This window comes from Schistocerca cancellata, chromosome 1 (genome assembly GCF_023864275.1).
Source record: "Schistocerca cancellata isolate TAMUIC-IGC-003103 chromosome 1, iqSchCanc2.1, whole genome shotgun sequence".
NCBI classification, from domain to species: Eukaryota; Metazoa; Arthropoda; class Insecta; order Orthoptera; family Acrididae; genus Schistocerca; species Schistocerca cancellata.
The window spans coordinates 181,288,807-181,298,977 of record NC_064626.1 but is presented as its reverse complement, the minus strand read 5'-3'; positions in this window follow the sequence as shown (position 1 = coordinate 181,298,977).

Sequence of the window (10,171 nt, the reverse complement as noted above, 5' to 3'; positions counted from 1 at the left end):
GGATAATTTTTCGTGGTGCGTCTTCTTAGAGTGAGTGTGGTTTGCATTTTCCTGTGCAGTGAAGAACTGAGCTGTCGAGTAACTTACTTTATAGCCGTAACGTCTGACGTAGGAATGCTCCTGAAAATCACATAATAGCGGAGCTCGTCGCCGGCTCTGTGGGGCCGTAGCTGACGGAACGGGAAGGTTGTGTCGCGCTGCGGGTGGGCGGGGGGTGGGTGGGGGAGAGGAATGGGGAGGGGGCGGGGCGGGGCGTCGCCCTGCGTGGGCCTCGCGGCGGCGCCCACGCGCCAGCGCCTGCATTGCAGATGTCTATCAGCCCAGCCCGGCGCACAATGGATGCCGGCAGCCGGCACAATAGGGAGCCGGCGGAGCCGCCCGGCTGCGAACTCGCGACTGCGCACTTCGCAGCCGCCGGCGTGTGGCGAGAGAATGAAGGAGCGCGAACAATGCAGCTCTGCGGGTACAGTGCGGCATGATTGTGGTGGAGGTGTCGCCCCTTGTCGACTAACAGAATGCCACATGAAATTTAATAGCTGGGCTGGTCTGCTGCAGTCTGCCGGCATGTTTCTGTCTCACCCTCTGCTATCTGTGCGAAAATGCGTGACAACGCAAGGCCCCACACTGCTCGTAAAACAGTTGCAACAATCACACACCTGCATTTTTAGTGTCTTCCTCATCCACCATACTCGCCAGACCTTGCCCCAAGTGATTTCCATATGTTTGGACCACTCAGAGACGCAATGGGAGGAAAGAAGTTCCGTTCTGATGAAGAGGTACGCCACGCGGTGCATGAGTCGTTGCGCGGACTACCAAATGAATATTTTTCTAAAGGAATTTATGCACTTTGTAAGTGTTGGAGGACTTGCATTGAGCGTGTGGGAGATTATGTTGAAAAGTGATACAGCTTTGTACCACTTCTGCACAATAAATAATATTTAAAAAAAATATTTAACGTTATCATTTGACTCACCCTCGTATAAAAAATTATTACTCACAGCTGCTTAAACGGTGTACATTTCACCAATAGAGAAAAATTTCAACACTCATTTCACTTCATCGTTGGCTGACTGATACTGCAATCGGTTTTCACGGCTGTACTGAAACTAAAACAGTCACGGCTGTAAAGTTATTTTTATTTAAAAACAACACCTTTCGAAGGCATCATCACATTTATCTAAAAGAAGAAAGGAGGCCAATTAAATAGCTATCCTGTAAACACTGTAAGGCATGGTTCTAAGCTGTGACAATAATTTAATTAAATCCGAAAAATACACTCACGTAAAACTGTCGAATTGAAGTTCATTGCGCCGGCTACCAAAGGTCTGTGTCAACCACATACCCATAAAACCGTCTGGATGGACATCTAGTCATCAGAATAATTACAAGGAACTGTAAAAACCTAGACAGAAATGTGTAGAAAGCTACTCACAATCACAGTGGAAACGAGGTCTGAGAAACTGATAAAGGAAACCTACGAAGAATTACAAACACCTTTGAAATGTTATAGCAGCAACCAACACAGCGTACATGAATTTGGCCCGGATGCCAAACAGGTGGGCTGTCTAACCGCCAGCGGCAATATTTGAAAGGTATTCCATTCAGCCAAAAAGGGGAAAAAGTTGAACTTATTAGAAGAAATGGAAATTACTACTCACTCATGTGAACATGGTACTCATATTAACATACATAGCAGTAGTGTGGTTCTCCTTCCATTATCGACAGAAAAACTCATAAAACACTGTTTAAGAAACAGACTTCTTGCCGTAGTGCTTCTGCAGACAACGATGGAAAAGTTGCGACAAAGGTTCTGAGGCCTTTGATTACACTATCGAGGGGCGTGAGAACTGCTTTACGGAAAAACGTGTGAGATCTGCTGTACCTTCTACGGTGTAACAAATAACTACTATGTAATAAGAACAGCTACTTCGTGTATCACACCCGTTTCTGTAAAATCTGTGTCCTGGAAATCAGACGCAGTTTCATTACACTTTGAATAAGGTTTCACTGTTAAACAAACTTATTTTAATAAGATTCAACATAATTTGATTGGTATAAATTAGGCTTCCCTTAAAATGAAAAGTCCAAGGAACGTTTCTCATTTTGTTTCTATTTGTACTATCTCTACATAATTCTAATTGAAATGGACAAAACCGTAATGTGACAATTTTATAGCGAAATTTGTTTAGTTAATCAGTGTATGTGAAAACGAGATTTTATTTGAAAATTCTCAGAAAATTTGTTGTATAAAATCGTAACATTATATTGCCCTCAGTTTAATAACTGGACACAGTAATGAGTGCACAAAAGCTACACAAATTTCGAGGAAGATCTGCAGTAATAAATATAACACTTAATATCATAAAACTCGAAAATAGGTTGACGAAGGAGACAACGGGCACGAACTTCGTGAATAAGGTATAGGCTGATGCTTATTTCCTGTATGCGAAAAATGAACGACGCTTACAAGAATTCAATTCATTCTAATAGCAGAAGACGGCGTAAATACTGAGAAAGCGTTTTCAGCCATGGTTACAAAAAATACAAATAAAAGCACCATAATCGTTCGGGAGTGATACCCTATGATCAGTAAGAGGAGTTGGGGGCGTTGCCATTTTATCAAATAAAAGGAACAAGGAACGGGAGGGGACGGGGCAGAGATGACGTCGGTGGTTCTAAACTTTTGAGAATAGCTGAGCCAGACTTTCTAACACTTGACTCTTGTTGAAAACTTTCTTTGGATCTATTGAATCTTTTATGTCTTCATCTATCCCGGGACACTGAATTCTTATACAAAATTGTTCTACTTAAAACAATCACTGCTGCAAAACATTTTTATTAAAAAAACACGTTTCGCCGCGGTTAGGCATCATCAGATTATCTAAAAGAAAGAGAAGATTAATTAAATAACTGTTCCACGACCATGGTTCTAAGCTGTGCCAATCATTTAATTAAAACCGTAAAAAACGTTCACGTAAAACAGTAAAATGAAGTTCATTGTGTTCGCTAGCAAAGCTCTATGTAATCACATACGCACAAAACCATATGGATGAAAATCCGGTCCTCGAAACAATTAAAACGAACTGTAGGAACGTAGACAGAAACTTTCGGGAATTATCCCGCAGCCTGGATGCCAAACAGTTGGGCAATCTAAGCGGTGGTGGCACTAGAAATACTCAACGGCGGATTGCGAATATTGCCATGCTAATACAACGAGTGCACAACACAGGGATTAAATTAGATTAAAATTAAAATGTACTGAAAGTAAAATTATTTCAACGGATAATATGGGCCTCCCAAACTACGTGCAGTGCTATGATACTTACTGTATTTTATAGTATTGTGTTAGACAAAGGTAGAATTAAAAGTTAAACAGCAAGTCCCAAATGGATAAAGCTCACAGAAGCAGCGTCCAAGAACAATTAATTAATAAAACAACTGTAAAATTAGAATAAAACTCTTACAAACCTTAAGAACGTTAACGAATTATATATGTCTGTGTAAGTGGCACGATGCAATGACACTGCACAATTAAATGCACGCTAAAAAACCATACAATTATAGTGAATGCTAATACAAAACAATGAAAACCTAAACATTTGAGTGCTTACATGGTGGTCAAGGGATTAAAACACATCATACACTGTACAAAATGACGAAATATAGAAGATCCGGAACCAATGGTGCATGCCGAATAGGTCTTAGATTTGAGTACGATAATACAACGATAAAACAAATTATAGGAATAGTAGTGTTAAATCAGTGGAGTGACCTCACTACAGGTATCAGTAAATTATAAAGGTGTGAGTTTTGCTGACCAACCTGTTATTAAAAAGAGTACCACCATGTTCACATGAGTGAGTAGTAATTTCCATTTCTTCTAATAAGTTCAGCTTTTTCCCCTTTTTGGCTAAATGGAATAGCCTCAAAAAATTGCCGCTGCCAGTTAGACAGCGCAGCTGTTTGGCATTCGGGCCAAATTCATGTACGCTGTGTTGGTTGCTGCTATAACAGTTCAAAGGCATAATTCTTCGTCGGGTTCCTTTATCAGTTTCTCAGACTTCGTTTCCATTGTGGCTGTGAGTTGATTTCTGCAATTTTCTGTTTAGGTTTTCACATTTCCTTGTAATTATTCTGATGACTAGATATCCATCCAGATGGTTTTATGAGTATGTGGTTGACACAGACCTTTGGTAACCGGCGCAATGAACTTCGACAGTTTTACGTTGGTGTATTTTTCGGTTTTAATTAAATTATTGTCACAGCTTAGAACAATGCCTTACAGTGTTTATAGGATAGCGATTTAATTGGTCTCCTTTATCCTTTTATGCCTTCGAAACGTATTGTTTTTCGATAAAAATAACTTTACAGCCATGACTGTTTTAGTTTCAGTACAATCGTGAAAACCGGTTGGTGCATCAGTCAGCCAACGATGAAGTGAAACGAGTATTGAAATTATTCTCTATTGGTGAAATGTACACCGTTTCAGCAGCTGTGAGTAATCATTTTTTATACGAGGGTGAGTCAAATGAAAACCTTAAATATTGTTTTGAATATTATTTATTGTGCAGAAGTGGTAGAAAGCTGTATCACTTTTCATCTCCCCTACGCTCAATGCAAGTCCTCCAGCGCTTACAAAGTGCATGATTCCTTTAGAAAAATATTCTTTTTGTAGTCCGCGCAACTACTCATGCACCGCATGGCGTACCTCTTCATCAGCACGGAACTTCTTTCCTCCCATTTCGTCTTTGAGTTGTCCAAACATATGAAAGTCACTAGGGGCACGGTTTGGTGAGTATGGTGGATGAGGAAGACACTCAAAATGCAGGTGTGTGATTGTTGCAACCGTTGTACGGGCAGTGTGGGGCTTTGCATTGTCATGTTGCAAAAGGACACCTGCAGACAGCTATCCACATCGCTTTGATTTATTTGCAGGCCGCAGAAGATTTTTTAGGAGATCTGTGTATGATGCACTGGTGACAGTGGTCCCTCTAGGCATGTAATGCTCCAAAATTACGCCTTTTTCATCCCAAAAAAGAGAGAGCATAACCTTCCCTGCTGATGGTTCTGTTCGAAACTTCTTTGGTTTTTGTGATGAGAAATGGCGCCATTCCTTGCTCGCTCTCTTCGTTTCCGGTTGGTGTAGGTGAACCCAGGTTTCGCCCCCAGTAACGATTCTTGCAAGGAAGCCATCACCTCCTCGTTCAAAGCGCCGAAGAAGTTCTTCACAACCATCAACACGTTGTTCTCTCATTTCAGGAGTCAGCTGCCGTGTCACCCATCTTGCAGACACTTTGTGAAACTGGAGCACATCATGCACATCATGACTAATCTGTAAACCTGCTGCAATGTCATTCAGTGTCACTTGGCGGTTTTCCTTCACTATGGCTTCAACTGCTGCAATCTTCTGTGGAGTCACAACTCGTTGTGCCTGACCTGGACGAGGAGCATTTTCCACTGAAGTCACACCATTTGCGAAATTCGTACTCCATTCGTAGACTTGCTGCTGTGACAAAGATGCATCACCGTAATGAACCTTCTTTTGTCGATAAATTTCAATAGGTTTCACACCTTCACTACGCAGAAACCGAATAACACGACGCTGTTCTTCCTTGGTGCAAGTTTGCAAGTGGGATGGCCATCTTTATACTGATACTGCGATGGTACGTGTGCATCTGCACTATGCTGCTACCGACAGGACATTCTGCACGCTGTTTGTAGCACGCTTACCAACTTACAGGATAACGGCGTGAAATTTCGATTTGTTATTACACGTTTAAGCTTTTCATTTGACTCACCCTCGTAAATGAGTGACGAGGTAGTGCGGTGTCAGCGTGGCCGCCAGGAGCAGGTGATGCGTGGTGGGAAACCGTTCGGGGCGTTGTTACGGACACCGGCCGTCGCATCAAACGGATTCTCCCCGGCCGAGGCGCGTCTGATGGCCGCGCGCGGCCCACGCCTTTAGCTTTCGGACAAACAGCGGAAGCGGGTCGCGTGGCGCGGGCCCCGTTTGTGCTGCGTAAGAGCCGGCCCTTTGTCTCGCGGTAGTGCAGCATCACCGGCCAGACCCACGCCCACCTGCTCCGCGCGACGACAACCCACCGGCAGTGCAGAGACGAGGCGTGCCGCGGCGAACCCGCACCGGTGCTCCGGCCACGAGCCGCTACAAAGCGCGGACGTCTTGTAATAAGCCAGCCAACGACACGCTAAAGCCTTCCCTATTCCTCTCTTTTCTGTTGGTATACTCTAGGGCTGTTGATAAAATGTAGATACATCGATATAGCGATATTTTTCCCAAAATGTATATATACGAGGGACGTTCAATAAGTAATGGCTCACTTTTTTTTTCTCATAACATATTTATTGTTAAAAGTCAGAATTTTGTGACAATATACGGCATGTCTTGTCCGTGTCCTCTTTTTCTTCGTAGTCTCCATCAAGTTCTATAGCCATACGCCAACACTGTGGAAGAGCATGTATTCCTTTAAACGTCGACAGGCCGGCCAGAGTGTCCGTGCGATTCTAGGCGCTACAGTCTGGAACCGAGCGACCGCTACGGTCGCAGGTTCGAATCCTGCCTCGGGCATGGATGTGTGTGATGTCCTTAGGTTAGTTAGGTTTAATTAGTTCTAAGTTCTAGGGGACTGATGACCTAAGAAGTTAAGTCGCATAGTGCTCAGAGCCATTTGAACCATTTAAACGTCGACAAGTGCGAAGCAGTTCTGTTCACACACAGAGCGAAACTACTGCGCAAACATCAACACTGTCAACAGGTAACACTACATACACGTCCAGTACGTTTCCGAGAGAAAGTGAGATATCTCGGTGTCTGGCTGGACCGGGGAGGGGGGGTGAGGAGGGGAGGGGGGAAGAGACCACAACGAATACGTTGCCAACAACAGCGCGCACGCGAGGCTCAAACAACTCTACCCAATACTCAACACGGAAAGTACACTTTTAACCTCCCCCTCACTTATCGACCTTAATGACAGTGAAAATTTAAACCGCGTGTACCTAATGGAAATTTGGGAAAAGCAATCGTCACCGAAGTTAATTTGTCGGTAAAGAGGGAGGAAAGGGTTACATCTCAATGAAAGGAAAAATGCTAATGAAACTGGTGGAAATTAATTTTGAAAAGGGGTAAAGTTAATAAAGAAAGTAAATGTGCGGCCGTTACGTTAATAATAAACTAGCGGTAATTAAATATTTGAGATTTGGGGGAAATTACGGTCGCCAGTCCTAAGGACAATTACTATAGTAACTGAAAAAGAAAGGTTATTACACATATAGCACTAGAAGCGTGGCAACTGAAGGTTGACACGTGTAGTGTGAAAACTGAAAGTTTGTCAGAAGCAATAAATTTCGCTACACTCTGACTTAATTTAGCAAAAGAATTAATAAAACCGGAAAATCGAAAGTTAATTTAGTGACTGAAGTTAATAGTGAGCTTTCTTTCTGAAGCACATCGAAATTCAGTAAAACACGGTTAGTCTTGGACTAACTCAACAATCATTTCAAAAGCTACTTGAATCTACGCAATTTAGAAATAAGAGATTTAACTTTGAACTTGAATTAAATGATTCTGAACAATTAACAATAGTAAAATTTAGTACGTACCAAGCTGAGCTGCAGTCACAGGTAAGCTAAAATATGGTAACAGAACTCGCACTCTTAATTTGTGCTTGTGTAATCTAAATATTGTAGCCAACTATAAATACATTAACTGAACTTTGAAATTAAAGCAGGGAAATCGAATGATGCTGGCGTTTGAATTTCAACGACACTCGGGTTCATTCCGGAAAAGGAAGGGGCCCTGCTTGGTAATGCAATTGGGACAATGAGCAACAAAGGTTCATGCTAAGTTGCTGTAATTTTGTGATGCAACAATTTTAAAAGTTTGAAAAGCTGAGGTCTGCCATACAGTTCTAAAACTTTACGTGCTTCCAGTCTTCCTTGTTGGTTGATTGAAGGTTTGAAGCCGTCGATCGAGGAGGTGCCGACAGTCACTCATTGTCGGCCGTCGCTGTTGCAGAAGCTGGATGTTGGCGCGCCTTCTTCTCGACACGGTCACCAGACGAAACGGGCTCTTGATGTGCGCCAGCTAATGCTTCCCGTTCGCGACACCATGTCAGAAACTATCATCGCAAGTCGAGCGCAATTACATGCTGCCAAACCCCGAAAGCGCGGCAACTCGCGGGAGCTTCACACAACACACCTGCTCCACTGCACCACCCCAGCCAGACTCTCTCTCTGCCTGCGCTCCACGCGACAGAGTTAACCCTACCAAAGATCCTACACACTTTGATTCTTCACACGACCTATCGATGTAATCGTTCGATAGCAGTTTTCCCTAGGCAAGACCCAGCGTAAAAATACAAATAATATTTACGAAACAAACCAATTATACATCAACATAAATGAATATATATATATATATATATATATATATATATATATATATATATATATATATATATATACAAATAGTAAAACAATTACAATATGTAAAGACACAGAAATGTCATATATTCAGGTAACAAAAATAAGGAAAACAAATTTATAGTACAATAGATGGAAATAGGAGGATACGCATTTCCGGCGTTACACACTGATTAGGAGGGTGTCGAGATCCATATACATAACACTGATTAGACCCGTCTGGGTATACGTTGCTACTACACGCCTGCACCGCCTGCAGATCATACAGAACAGAGTGCTACGCATCATTAGCAACGCTTCACGCTACACACGCACCGTGGATCTCCACAATGAATACCGCCTTGAAACCCTCAAGGAAGTATTCAAAAACATGCCACACGACGATACAGGAACTCGAGGCACTCGAACAATCCTTTCATCCTTACTCTGGGAAACTATGATCACAAACTTAGGTGGAAGCATAAGCGGCCAAAGACACTACTACTTAGGGCATGCTAACATACACCCAGAAGCGACAACGTCGGCAAGCCCCTGCAAATCAGCAACATTTACTCGGTATGCCAGCTGCTATTAAAGTCGACCAATAGGGTACAGCAGAGAAATCGACACGCTCGCACACTGACGCACAAACAAATCGCCAACATTACCCTACACTGTGCATCCGATATATGACCTATCGGACACAAAACGATGATGAACCTGTTACAGGTATGCTGACGCTGACCGAGAAATCAACCCCGGCACGCTGCGGCAGCCGCCGAGTAATAGCACCGCACGAAGTCAAAAGTATTTACCTGCATGATATCCACTCCTAACAAAGTCTACACTTGCATGACCTGTCGCAGGCAGCAAGAAAACCGCTACCGGTACTGCTCTTGCAACCCGACCCGACTATCGCAGAGGTTTTTTTCGCTTAGCTCTTGCCTTGGCACTTTTTTCCCCTCTGCCCTTCATACCGCTACCCTTCGTTCAACTTTCCACCCAATCTGTCTCCAGATGAGCGCGTACTAATGGTTAACCTTAACCACACGTACGCAAATATCTCAGTACCCACATCCTGCGAGACTTCACTCTAGTGAAAACTAACCCTTTTGCAGAGATGTCAGTAGGCCTTTGCGTTGGCCATCAGGCGGGTGTGGGCGTGGAGGTGCTCCACCTCTTTATGAAAAAGTCCCTGCTGCTAAAAGCTCTTCCTGTAGGCGTGAGCACCTCTGTGATTATCCGAGAGTCTCGATCATTGCAGAGCACTTCAAATGGCGAGCTGTGATCTTAATTGCACAGAAAATGTCTGGGATTGAAACTTCCTGGCAGATTAAAACTGTGTGCCCGACCGAGACTCGAACTCGGTCCCGAGTTCGAGTCTCGTTCGGGCACACAGTTTGAATCTGCCAGGAAGTTTCATATCAGCGCACACTCCGCTGCAGAGTGAAAATCTCATTCTGGAAACATCCCCCAGGCTGTGGCTAAGCCATGTCTCCGCAATATCCTTTCTTTCAGGAGTGCTAGTTCTGCAAGGTTCGCAGGAGAGCTTCTGTAAAGTTTGGAATGTAGGAGACGAGGTACTGGCAGAAGTAGAGCTGTGAGTAACGGACGTGAGTCGTGCTTCGGTAGCTCAGATGGTAGAGCACTTGCCCGCGTAAGGCAAAGGTCCCGAGTTCGAGTCTCGGTCGGGCACACAGTTTGAATCTGCCAGGAAGTTTCATATCAGCGCACACTCCGCTGCAGAGTGAAA